Raw genomic sequence first — 12,592 nt, forward strand, 5'->3', positions numbered from 1 at the left:
AACAGTAAATGCACTTAGTTTCTCATTTGGTTCCTTCTCTCTTTCTCCTCCTTTTCCCTTTCCATGTCTACCAAAGGAGCAGCCCCACTGATGTTCGTGGTGTAAATGCAGCCGTGTGTGGAGCTCTGGACGAGAGGTGCTAGGAAGAAGGTGTTCTCCTCCTTCAGTGGCAGAAAAGGAGCTCTGGATTGCAGGTGAGTTCTCTGGGTCCAGAGGGCGGCACGATCCTGTTGGCTGAGCACGTTCTTTCCCCAGAGTCCCAGCAAAGACACCGGGTTAAGTGGATTTTCTGCGTGGCTCCAGGTGTTGAGGGAAACCTCTAAGCCTGTGGTTTCATGAGGCAAGGTGAGCTGATCTAGTAGTTTACCACTGCTGAAGGGATAATCTTGTTCCTTTGCTCCCGGCTAACACACCCAGCACTTGGTGTGTTTTCTAGACCTTGAGAGAGTCCACTTTAACCTGTTCACCCAGCAAGAAAAGGGCAGGATTTTCTCGAGTGAATAAAACCAATTGATTCATGAAAATAGGTGATTAGTGCCGTAGTTTGGGCAAGTAGCAAGGGTGGGACCACAGCAAGGAAGGGAGGAATGGCATAAAAGAGAATGGAAACAGAGTCTTACCTCTTTTTTTTTGTTTGTTTTTCTCAGATTCTTGAGAAACTTCACCATGAGATACAGCTCTGATTTGAGGAGGGAAATAGAAGCATTTATTCAGGTAACTGGAAAATACTTCATTGTTAAAGGCAAAGCAATAGATAGTGGAAGAGCATGGAGAGATGCTTTGTTTTGGTATATGTGCTTCTTGTTTGCCATATTTGTAGCAAACATTCTTTTTAAATATTTGCTGAGTTGATTAAGGCAAGGTCTTTTCTTCAACTAAATGGCATTTTTGTGTGTGTCAAATGATACCTTTGAAACACTGACTTCTCCACTGAAGGATCAGGAGACTGGAATAGAAAAAGGGGAGACTGTGTGCACACATCCTTCTTGACAAGGGAAAGCACTGGCATTGCAAGGCATCTCTGAATTAGGGTCTGCTTGGTCTGATTTCCTTGTGCATGTCTTCTTTTTCCATCAGGAAATTTGTTTGTTGGAGGAATTTGAGCCTTTCCTACATTTGTCCAGGATTTATGGATGTTAGTAGCTCAGGCAGAGACACTGTGCAGTTTGGAGATTCCACATATATTCATGTTACATTTTCAGGACAGACACAGAGTGCATTTGCAGTAAGTGAGATGTTTTTAGGGCAGTATCACAGAAGACTTCTGCAGAGATAATATGAGTATTCTCAATAATTCCAACATGAACCAGAAGTGCTGAAGTATTTTATAATAAGCACGTAGTTTTCACTGTCTGTGAAATCTTGCAAAGTATGACAGCCAAACCCTGCTGTAGGGAGTTGTGGGACTGTAATATGCACGAATAGAAAAGAATGGAAACAAAAGTGTAATATCAGCATGTGCAGTAACCCTGGCCAAAACACAAAACATGCCACCTTTTGCAAATAGAACTTGCCAGGGGTATACTGAAGCCTGTGAACATCAATTCACAGAATGCAACTTTTCCTGGAGAGTAGGAATTTTTTTCTAATTTTCTTCAAATTTTGCCCAACTGGATGTCCCCTCTGTTCAGCAGGTGTGCCACATTCTCAAGCACTGACATGCAGTTCAGTGAGCTTAAACCCTGGGGAACAATATTGCTTAAAGTTTTGGCTGCAGGGCTTCTGTTCCAAGGCACTTCAAACATCCTTCCCCCCAGGACCCACCCTGACTTACTGCTGGAGGTGGTACACAATCAGTAGCAGTCTCCTTCAGTCAGATGGATGTGCTAACAAGCTAAAGACAACAGGCAAAGGAAATACTATTCAGAGGTCTTGAGGTCCCAAGGGCTATGACTCAGATTTGGGACAGGGTGCGAGGAATTGCTTTATTTGGTATCTGTTGCCTTCTCCAGCGCCGTGTCATTGTGAAAAGTGAAAGGCTCCCAGACCCAGCACTTTACTCCTTGTTTATAAGGGGGAGGTATGTGGATCATACTCCTGTTAAACAAACAGAGTCATACAAGGTTTTCCATGTTCTAGATGTAAGTTGGTGAAGGCTGAGGAATCCAGAGCTAAGACTGCTGCTGCAGACATAATTAACTCCAGCACCATTATGTGTAACGCAGCTATGCAGCTCCACGTGGGCCATCCAGTGCTTACCCAGTTCCATGTAACAGGCTCAGGATACTCGTTCAAGTGCTCTGATTTAGCATGGGACTATATAAATACCTCAAAACATCTGAAAAATTTCTAAGAATGTGGCGTTTACAAGATAAGAAAGTACAAGTGGGTGCCCTATCGGCAACTGTAGCAGCAATTACCAGTGTAATGTGGCATGAGAGGAATAATCATAGTAAAACGATAATTATAATCCTCTGACCTGGCACTGATTTGCAGAAGTGCTGTGGCTGTAGTTTCTGAATGCTTGGCAGAGAATTCTGAGCATCCTAAAACCATTCCTTCAATCAAATACCACATGCTTTAAGTTTTAGGTTATTTTAAAAACGTCTTTATTTGATTCAGCCTTGGGTTAATTTTATAATGAAGGAGACAAGACCTCCTTAACAAACAACCTGATGCTTTTATACCCTGTGGTTTTGCAGCTAGTGGCTGTTATGTGAGTTAAATCACTTACATGAATGTTCTAATATCCACCATTGAGCTTGTAACTCACAGCAAGTTTTGGTGCTAAATAAACTTTATCTTTCCTCTGACTGCAGTCAGGACTAAGGTTTGCTCGTGTCAGCAACCACGTGTGTTGCTGTACTGCTGGTAATTGTGAGGAGTTACTGAACAAACTCAAGGCAAGGACTGTGCATTCAGTTTCTTATACTGCTCTCATGTCCTAATGGTCAAAATGGAATACTGGGAATGCTGCATTTAAACCAAGTCTGACAGGAAGGACTAACTGGGGCAAGCACTGATTTGAACTTGACCGTGAATGTTTCTGACATATTCAAGTAAGAAAATGTAAATATTGAATGTGAGGGACATCCTGATCCTTTTATCTGAGCTCACTATTTAGTAGGGAGGGGGAGAAGTTACTTTCACGTTTTATGAATGCCTAAGGATCTGAGCATGCTCTGTCAAGCAGGATACAGAGCAGACTGCAGCTCTGTTCTGTGTCTGTTAAGGAAATGAGCCCCACCTCTGCTAAAATGGGCAAAACATCCTTGGTAAACAGAGCATTGGGCAGAGCTTACACAATTAGCAATTACTCCATGAAGCCCAGGCTGGCCACTGCCCAACTTCTACTGAACTTTTATCCTCCTACGACATTTTATTTAGAAACTATTTTTATTTTTAAACAATAATACTCTCTAGCAACACCCATCCTAGAGGACATCAACTTCTCTGACAGTCATCTCAACTCCTGCTTAAGTTGGGAACAGCAGATGCCATCTCTTCTAACAGAAACGATGAAAAGTCAGTGACCAGTACTTCATGTCCTATACATCTTCATTAATGAAAAGGAAATAAATTACTTCCACAATGCTGTATTGTTACACTCAGTCCTGCACAAAGGCTTCTTCAGAGTCATTGTGACAGCGTGTTCTTCATGACAGAAAGTGAATATGTTGGAAAGCTGTCAGTCAGGGGACCAGCTAAGCCCTGAAACCATCTCTGCCCTCAGTTTGGATTCAAACTGTGTGCCAGAGACAGAGAGTATTTTGCTGATTACAGTTTATTCAAAGATTATGCCTTAGTTTCCTTTCAAAAATTTGACAAAAAATTTGAATCTTTAGTCCTCTGCTACTTCCAGTAATGTCTTAGAGCACCTCCTGGGAAGTGTTGGCAAAATCACCATTGCTCTGCGACAATTTTTGAGTTCTAATAGATGGGTACTTGCCCAGAAATACTTGAAACAGTATTAACCACTAATGCTTTCCCAAATCAAGTACCTCCTTCCTTTCCTACCAGCATATTCAGCTCTTCACAGCCCACAGCTTCCCAGCACTATTAACTGGCTGGTTACACTCTAAGCATAGCTATATTGCAGCCATGCTCTCTTTTTGAAAATAGAATTGAAAGTAGCACATTATGAAGAGGAAGTGATGTAGAGAAAACAGGAGGACTGAATTAACTTTTGTTTCATAATCCAATTACTTTGGATACACTGAATCAATGGGGCTATTCCAGCTCTGAGAATAAGGCCTGCTCATGTGACTACGTGCTTGGAATCCCAAGCTCTGCCAATTCATGCTGGCATAACTAAAGAGATTCCTGCTTCCAGCTCTCTGCCTGTTCTCCTGGATGCTGTCAGGCCACTGGGAGGGGTGGCAGCTGGGCTGTGTTCCTGCCCTGAGACACTGCTGTCTGGGGTAGCAGAGCAAGCAGCCATAAAGCTCAGTCTTTACTGAGCAGCAGCTGATGAAGGCTCCAATTCACAGTCCTTCCTGGATTTTGACTTCAGCAGCTGAAAAGGTCACTATCCTGCTGGCTCATAACTCCAGCAGAAATTGTAATCAGAGCCCCCAAACTCATTGCAGAGGGTTAAACCCTGTTCTTCAGAGCTGTCACCAGTATGGATCTGTCAAAATCATTGCTTGCATCCGAGGTCAGTGAAGTCAACTAGCCAATGTGTATTTAGATGCATGTACACACATGCTTTTAAATACACTTCTGCCTGTTAATTACGATCTCCTGGTGAGCATTTGATTCCTCCATGGTTCTAAAATGAAGCTGGTTTTGTCAGCAGTTTGTCAAATCATATACTGTGAGTTTTTCCCACCAAGAGGAGTAGTAGCAGAGCAGCACTGTGGGAAAAGTGATTTATTGCACACATGTCATGAGAGAAGTTGCTCTGAAGAATATTTATATTTATGATTTAAATGAGATCATCTGGGGATTTTTCTCAAGAAAGGAATAAGAAAATTTTAAATGGATGCAGCTCTGTGTCGCTGTGAGCAGTGACCATGATTTTTTGTAGGAATATATGAATATGAATAAAACCCCAAAACTCTTGCTCCCATTTTGAAAAATAGTGTAAGAATTATTTTGGGAGTATAGCCTCCAAATTCCTGTCCTTTGGGTGTAAAGCAGGCAAATGTCTGGATTTTCAGAATAAAAAACGATGCCAGTAGATAAATGTTTGGAATTATTTTGACTGCAGCCAGCAAATATATCTCATCACTATGGTTGCAAAAACAAACACCCACCAAAGAACTGTATCTGACACAGGGAAAATAATTAAGGGAAATGGAACAATTTGCAGCTTGTATTAAATTCTTTGCATTCCCTCACACAAATCAGTATTTAGAGGGGCGAACTGTGACCTCGATGTGAATATTCTGTTTGAGTTCTTGCCATTCTGACAGTAGCAAATAGGACAAACATTACATAAAAATAGAAAGGAACTTGACATGTATCCTCCTACTCTGAACCATTTTCCATCCCACATTTTTGATGATCGATGTGAATTCGAGAGTATAGTTTTGCTTTTGAGTCCAAATTGAAAATAATTTGGGGTTTTTTACCTTTTCTTTGGATGTAGTTAAAGACAACAGAACTTCCCAGTTCTTACTGTTAGGAGTTCTGCCAGCTCAGTTTCAATGGGACCAATCCATAGTTAAGCAAGCAATGCAGATCTGTACCACTAACAAAAATATTTCTGAAAGATGGTGCACAGCTGTGGGACATGCATCCCATTCTCTGCTAAGAAGGTGCAATGATGAAATAATACACAGAAAACTTCAAAACCCTTGTAAATTCTTCCTTCAAAAAAATGTGAATGTTCCTTTGCTACACCCCTTCCTTTTTTTTGGAGAAAGGGAATCAGGAAGGCTTAAAGACATGTGAATCCCAACCAGTGAAATAGTTAACCCTAATAAATCCTTGATAATATGCTTATTATTTCAGACTATCCCATACAAAGAGAAACATTATCTCACAGATAGCACAAACAAAGCTTGCACTGGAATGCTATCTGCATACTTACAAAGGTACTGTAGAATTAATACAATAATTCACTTCCAAAATCTTTTTGACATCATCTTATTTAAAAGTAAACTTCCATACTTAAATTGCAGTTCATGGATACCCACAAATTTTACAGCAAGCAATTCCAAGCTAGGAAAGGAGGGAGGATGTTCTACCTTACCTCATCTTACGTATTTTGCCTCAGAAAATACACCAAAATGTACTGAAATTAGGAATTTTCAATTACTTTATGTAATTTGCCTATAAATTTTAGAAAAGTAAGTCATAAATCTATTCACCTCCCCAGCCCCCCACGCCCCCCCGCGACAGCAGTAGGGTGACATCATAGAAAGGGAATGAACACAGTGCTGAAAGTGTCCTGCTGGTTTGTATTAGCCTCCCTGATTAGGCACATCCTGTGTAGCACCAGTTCAGCTTTACCAGTTTGAAAATAGACAGTCTGTGAGAACAAAGAGTGAACCAAGAGTTCACTGTGTGGAGAAGCTTCCCTGCACCCAGCAAACAGAGAGCAAAGCTGTTGGGAACTTTTCGAAGGTGAATGCACAGCCATTCCTCTTCAGACACAGTACATTTTCTGTACAAATTTAACACATCCTCCTCCTTCAAAACAGTAACACAGCAATGAGCAGGATGAGAGATAAAAGAGGTTAAAATTATAATAAATAATCTTTCTAAGTGACACCTTTCATCCTGACAAATGTCTACACACTTGTCAAAACAGATGGAGCAACTAAGCTGGAAACTAAGGAGAAAGTGGGTCCGTAGGCAAGGAAGGGAAAAATAAATCCTGTTGTATGTTTAGAACAATGGGGTACCGTGTTCAGACCTGATAGCAGAGACTACTCACAAAGTTTGGTTTTGTGGGACTTTAATGGGGGTTTTCTGTGGCTACTGCTACACATGTAAACAACAAACCCACCTATACCTTGTTAAGAGTTGGGAAAATTTCATTTTGTGAGGATGGATTTGAAAACCTCTGTGCTGAGAAGGGAGGATGGGGTGGCATTTCTCCCCTCGATATAAATTCAGGCTCTGATACTTTTAATAACAGCTGTGTGTGTAACTGTGGAGCTCCCAGAGGTGAAATGAAAGGCAACTTAAATATTTTTTCCTTCCTGAGTCCAGCACCTATACAATCCCTTTTGTCTATCCATTGTGTGTGTGTGTGAAATATATGGATGTTCCGTAGTAGCTAAGTTACTTTTGAATGCTGGACACAGCCAAAAGAGATTTCTATTGTCCCTTACAGAATCCCTTCTTGAATCCTTTGATAGCTTAACTGTGTGAAAACACAATCTTATCCTTAATTTATAATTCTTTTGTCAAAAACTTGAGTAACACAGTGTTTATGTGTCTATGAGAGATGAAGGCAACAGCAATTAAATAGTAACTCATTAAGTGTGTGTGTGTTACTTATATCTCTACCATAATCAGCTAAAATGGACGTGCTGTTCAGCTGCTGGTGATAATAAAGGCAGTTGTGTCACTGTAGTTAATCAATGGATGCTTTCAAAATTGAGGTCCTAGGGAAGAGTAGGAAGAAAAGGAGAAGCAAAAGGAAGGAAAACATGAAACAACCTTGTGCTTGAACTGGGAATTTGCTGAAAGATCTCAGCCCTCTGGTAGGAAGTATATTGAGCAGGTGGGCTGGCAGAAGTGCACAGACAGCTGGTTTTGTCTGGCGCACAGGTGTCTAACTTGGCTGCCTGCAGGTCACCTGTGAGAAGCCAGATTTTTTGAGGGGATCACCTTGTTTAAGAAGAAGTGACTCTGGTGCATTCCCATAATGAGTTCAGTGAATGAGGCTGTGAGGATGTTTTCACTTCCTCTCTGCTTGCCTCTTTGACACAGTCCAAAAACCCCATTCACCTTCTCTTGGATGTAGATGGGAGAGAAAACAGGCTTTGCAGGTATGGTATGGTGGTTTTACCTTTTCTTGTATTGGAAACAGAAGATGTAACAAAACCGGATGTTGCTGATGTTTAATATTGAAACTATTGTTAATAGTTTCAGAGAATTCTTTTTGGTTTGATTCTGATAGACTAACAAACATTAGCTGAGCTCTGTGTGCTTTTATTTGAAATATTTATTTTGAAATATTTATTTGAAATAATGTTTTTCAGTAGTTCCCAGATGAGCTAGTACTTGATTGTAAGTATTTTGGGATTTGGTGCTGTGAAAGTTTTGGGGTTTGTCCAAAAGTTAAACTGCAGAAATAGCTGTATAACATCAGCAAAGCCAGTTTGCTCTTTTCCAAGTCGTAGTAAGCCATAAAGTAAATGTAATGCACTGGTAATAGATGTCAACTGAGAATCCTCATGAACAGTGTCAGATACACATGATTAATATGCTGTCTGCTAGAACAGTGTCAAATACAGACCTGTGTAAGTAGGTTAAATAAGTTTGCCCCGAGCATAATTTTGCCATCAGTGCACTTTTCCTCTGATGCTAAGTGTGATTGCAGCCTGATTGACCTGGGACTGCTGTTGAAGGCAAAGTTCTGGTGCATTTTTGTTTCGTGACCTGACTGCCCTGTCAAGCAATCATTTGATTCCTCTTGCAGCTTTTATGTTTCCTGTATGGAATCAGATCTGTAAGAGTCTGGGCAACCTCTCTTAAATTCAGACATAAATTTCTGACTCTTGTAAAAGGACAATAGTCGAATGGTGATCTGACTTTGTTATCTTTAATCAAGAAATACGAATCTATGCAGAGTAAAATATTTTGTTCTTGCTCCACAATAAAAGCTGTATTTCATTACTTTAACTTATAAACCCTCAAAATGCTGTTAAAAAGCACTAATACTGTTCTTTATGAACGCAGGTTGTGCAGTCAACCTCCTGAACAGTGCACTGAAACTGTAATTCCCACCCTCAAGACGCACTTGGTCTGAAGAACTTGCAGCAACATCTGTATTTTGTGCTAAAGAAAGCTGTGTGAAGATTCTAAGCTTGTCAACTGAATTTTTTAACATTAATTTTTGTTAGCACAGGACTGCAGCAGCAGTTATAGTCAGTTAACGAGTAGCTCCTAAAACATGTGTGTCTTTTTGTGTGTGTATGATTAAATTATAAATAAACTCTTGAATGACCATTCTGTATATACAGAACGAGGTAGTTTTGTTGTCAAGTTTTCAGAAACTAGAATTTAAAATAAAGCTACTGGCCCACAGAGACAGCCATTCTTAAGTACTCTATGTGTATAATTGGTTTTTTAAGGATTTCTTTTTTAGACAAGAGGAAGGTATCAAATAACTGTAGAAAAAGGAATGTGTCTATGTTTGAGATATACAGTCCTGTCATGATATTTCCAAGACTCCTTTAATGCAGCATGTTTTCATTAAGTTTCAGAGAGATTAAAAGAAAAAAACAAAACAAAATAAAATAAAATGAATGAAAATGCAGTCAGAGCCAAGTAAGAGGGAAATAAAAAATGAATCAAGAGAAGTCTGTGTGTAAAGAAGCAAACTGGGAAAATGAAAATTTTAATGCAGATGAGTATCTGTGCCAGTCTACTTTTCAGAGACTGTTTTTTTCAATGGAAGTTCAGCTGGTAGAAAACCAGGATTATTGAAACTAAGAAAAGGGAGCCGTTATTTGAAAGTAATATGGATTTAACTGATGGAAGAAACAGGTCTGTAAACTGTAGAAATCTTTAGAAACACTAAATGCAGTTTGAGAAGTTTGAACTGCTCTTTTAAATATCTTGGTTTCTACTGTACACTTGCAAATCATGACCGTTCTCCATTTATGAAATGTGCAGCTTAGTGGATTTCTCCTAAAACCGAAATGCTGATTTTTTTTAAGTGTTGTGCATATTCCTATTTGTTCTCATGTGATTCCATGGACTAAAACCTTACACGTAGTAGTGTGTCTCAAGAAATGTTGTGGAATCTCTTGACCTATTATGCAACAGTCCCAGTAGCATTAGCTAATTTAACCAGGATGTATCTGAGGCATTTCAGCACCTGCCTTAGATGCTGTAGCTGTAGCTGTAATTGAAATACAGTGTTTGGGTTGCACTTTAGACATCCACAGTGCTTTATCTTACCTAATCAGTCTGCTAATATGAAATGCTTAGTTACAGCCATATCACTGTTTTTCACAGGTGTGGTAGTGCAAAGCTATTAAGGCATGGCCTGCAAATCCAGGTCAGCCGCTGGAATACCATAGGAGACCTGGATGGAGTGGGAAAGGTATTACACAAACGAATTGGGAATTTTGGGGTAGATGTATTGATTTTTGTTGAGTGGGTGGCTATCAGGAGTGAAATTTAGAAAATAATGCTGTGGCTCTGAAGAAATGACCTCCCAAGTGAGCAGTGCTGTTGTTAGGACAGTGACCTGCCCACAGCCTGAATGGGTATGGGTGCCCAGGGCCAGCAAACCAGGGGCTCAGAAGAATCAAAGGGTAATTGGAATTGGACAGACAAATTGTAAAATGATTGGCACCTTCTTTTCATAGCTGGTGCTGCAGATTGATCCCACTGAAGTTCCTCAGAAGATGGGTATGCCGGAAGATGTACAGTTCTGGGAGAGGGTAAGGAGAACCAGCTTCTCACCACAGTCCAGCACCCCGGAAAGTTTGCAAGAGCCCATCACAGCTGGAGCTTGTACTCTCAGCCTGAGGTAACCCATGAAATCTTGCTCCTGAACAGTCGTTTTGCTGAGTGCCTCCAAACCAGTTTTTGCAGTCATGCCAGAGAACAAGCTGCCAGTCAATCAGCTTAACTGAAAAGAGAGGGTGCAAGCTTTGCTGTCCTCAGTCCTGTGAGGCTGGTCTGGAAGAGATGGTGTCTGCTCCAGCCTCCCTCCCTGGGGTGCTGCAGCTCCCCACAGATGCCAACTGATGGCTGAGCAGCACAAGTTACACGTCTGATTGTGTCATTACTGGTGTTTTACTGTAGTGCCTGCTTTATTATGCGAGTCTGTGCTTGCACTGTAATCAAAAATCCATATGGCTTGGGGAATACAGGATAGGATAACAATCATTGGTGTAGGGTCAGCTTGAACCCTTAGGTGTTGAGTTGTCACCAAAAATATTTGTTTTCCCTTTAATATACTACACAGCAGATTGCCTTCTTATTCTAAGTGAAAAACTGATCTTGAGTTAGAAGACCTTGCTGTATGTGAAAGAAACTCAAAATACTTAAAAGAGGGGAACATAAGGGCAGTTATATAGAATGTGATATCTGAAACAAGAGCCAAGTTTAAAAAAATCATTAGTTTTTTACCAGCCAAAGAAAATAAGTCTCTGTGAGACCTAACCTGCCTACTCCTAAGGCTCATATACCAACTCATGGGAGCTCTGCAGTGGAAATGTACATTTAATTCTGATTTGTTTTACTTGGCAGCTGTATTCCTCCAACCTTACTGATTTCAGCATTCAATATTTTCATGATACATCTCAATAAAAAATACCTAAGATCTTAGTCAATCTGTCCTGAAAAATAATACAAATATCACTTCCATTTAATGACACGTGGCATTATTCCCAGTGATTGATTCAGAAGAAAAGGAACCAGAGCTGCATGTAGTACTATAGGATGTAGGTAAATAATGAGTTTACATGGTGGCAAAAAGATATTTCTTGTTTGGTTCTCTATTAATTCCTGATTATTCTTAGACTTTTCTGTGTGATTTTATTCTAAGAGATGTTGAGTGATTTGGAAAGAAAAAAATTAGGAATACTGGTCAGTGTTTTGGGTCTGCTTTGAAAACCCTGGAGCACAGTAAGACTTAGATACCCTTACTGTTCTTCAGAAACCACATAGATTTCATTTTGGACTATGTAATTTGGAATGGTGGGTCCAGTTTTTAGACAGGCATCTCTACTTCAATTCCTGTGTATTTCCAAGGACTGTGCATTGATATATAAAAATCTTTTAACAAAATGCTCATCACTTTCAACTGGATGGGTTTCTCCTTTAGAGAAATGCCATATACATTTTAAAATGTAAAAATAAAAAAATAGCATAAAATAGAAATATAATGTAGACTGTAGACTTTATGCTTGGAAATTCTGTGTACTTAATACTGTCTTACATGTGGCTTATGAAGCTCTTTTAACTACTTCATTTAACGGGAAGAAAAAAAATATACATTTTTTTCTTTTAGCATGTTCATCAAATTACACAGAATGTTTTAGGAATAGAAAAATTATGTACTATTGTAATGAATTCCATAGATTTTCTTCCATAATTGGCTTGCTGTTACTGAGTCCACTTGGTGAAATCATGTCTGCTATCACTTTCCATGCCTTTTTTATCTTTTTTCTTGTCCCTGTTTCTCTCAGACAAAACCAATTTTTATCATGTTGTTTGCTTAAATTAGATTATCTTCAATTATATCTTCAGAGCATAAACAATCAAACTAGGTTTACCTAATTAGTGTATTTAAAAGTACTAGTTTAGAGAGCAAGTAATTTACTGAATTTCACCAGCAAATCACAGATTTGACTAGTCCTTGAAAAATCCTTAGCAGGCAAATTTAGGATGGGTTTGAGGGATGTCTACATAAAGCTATGAATATATTTGGATAGCTTTTTCCATAGCTCTTTGAAAGTCTGGCCTCTGCTTTATAAAGTTTGTAATTTTTTCAGTTGTGAAAACAGAA

The 12,592-nt window shown here is 39.6% G+C and overlaps 1 long non-coding RNA gene across 1 annotated transcript; it reads left to right on the forward strand.

The window, feature by feature from the left end:
- Nucleotides 1-433: 433 nt before the first annotated feature.
- On the forward strand, nucleotides 434-9,070 carry LOC125332833. Its single transcript, XR_007206627.1, has 3 exons — nucleotides 434-527; nucleotides 648-714; nucleotides 8,803-9,070. It is a non-coding gene; the product is annotated as an uncharacterized LOC125332833 (long non-coding RNA).
- The last annotated feature ends 3,522 nt before the right edge of the window (nucleotides 9,071-12,592 follow it).

Source organism: Corvus hawaiiensis, chromosome 13, assembly GCF_020740725.1.
Source record: "Corvus hawaiiensis isolate bCorHaw1 chromosome 13, bCorHaw1.pri.cur, whole genome shotgun sequence".
NCBI classification, from domain to species: Eukaryota; Metazoa; Chordata; class Aves; order Passeriformes; family Corvidae; genus Corvus; species Corvus hawaiiensis.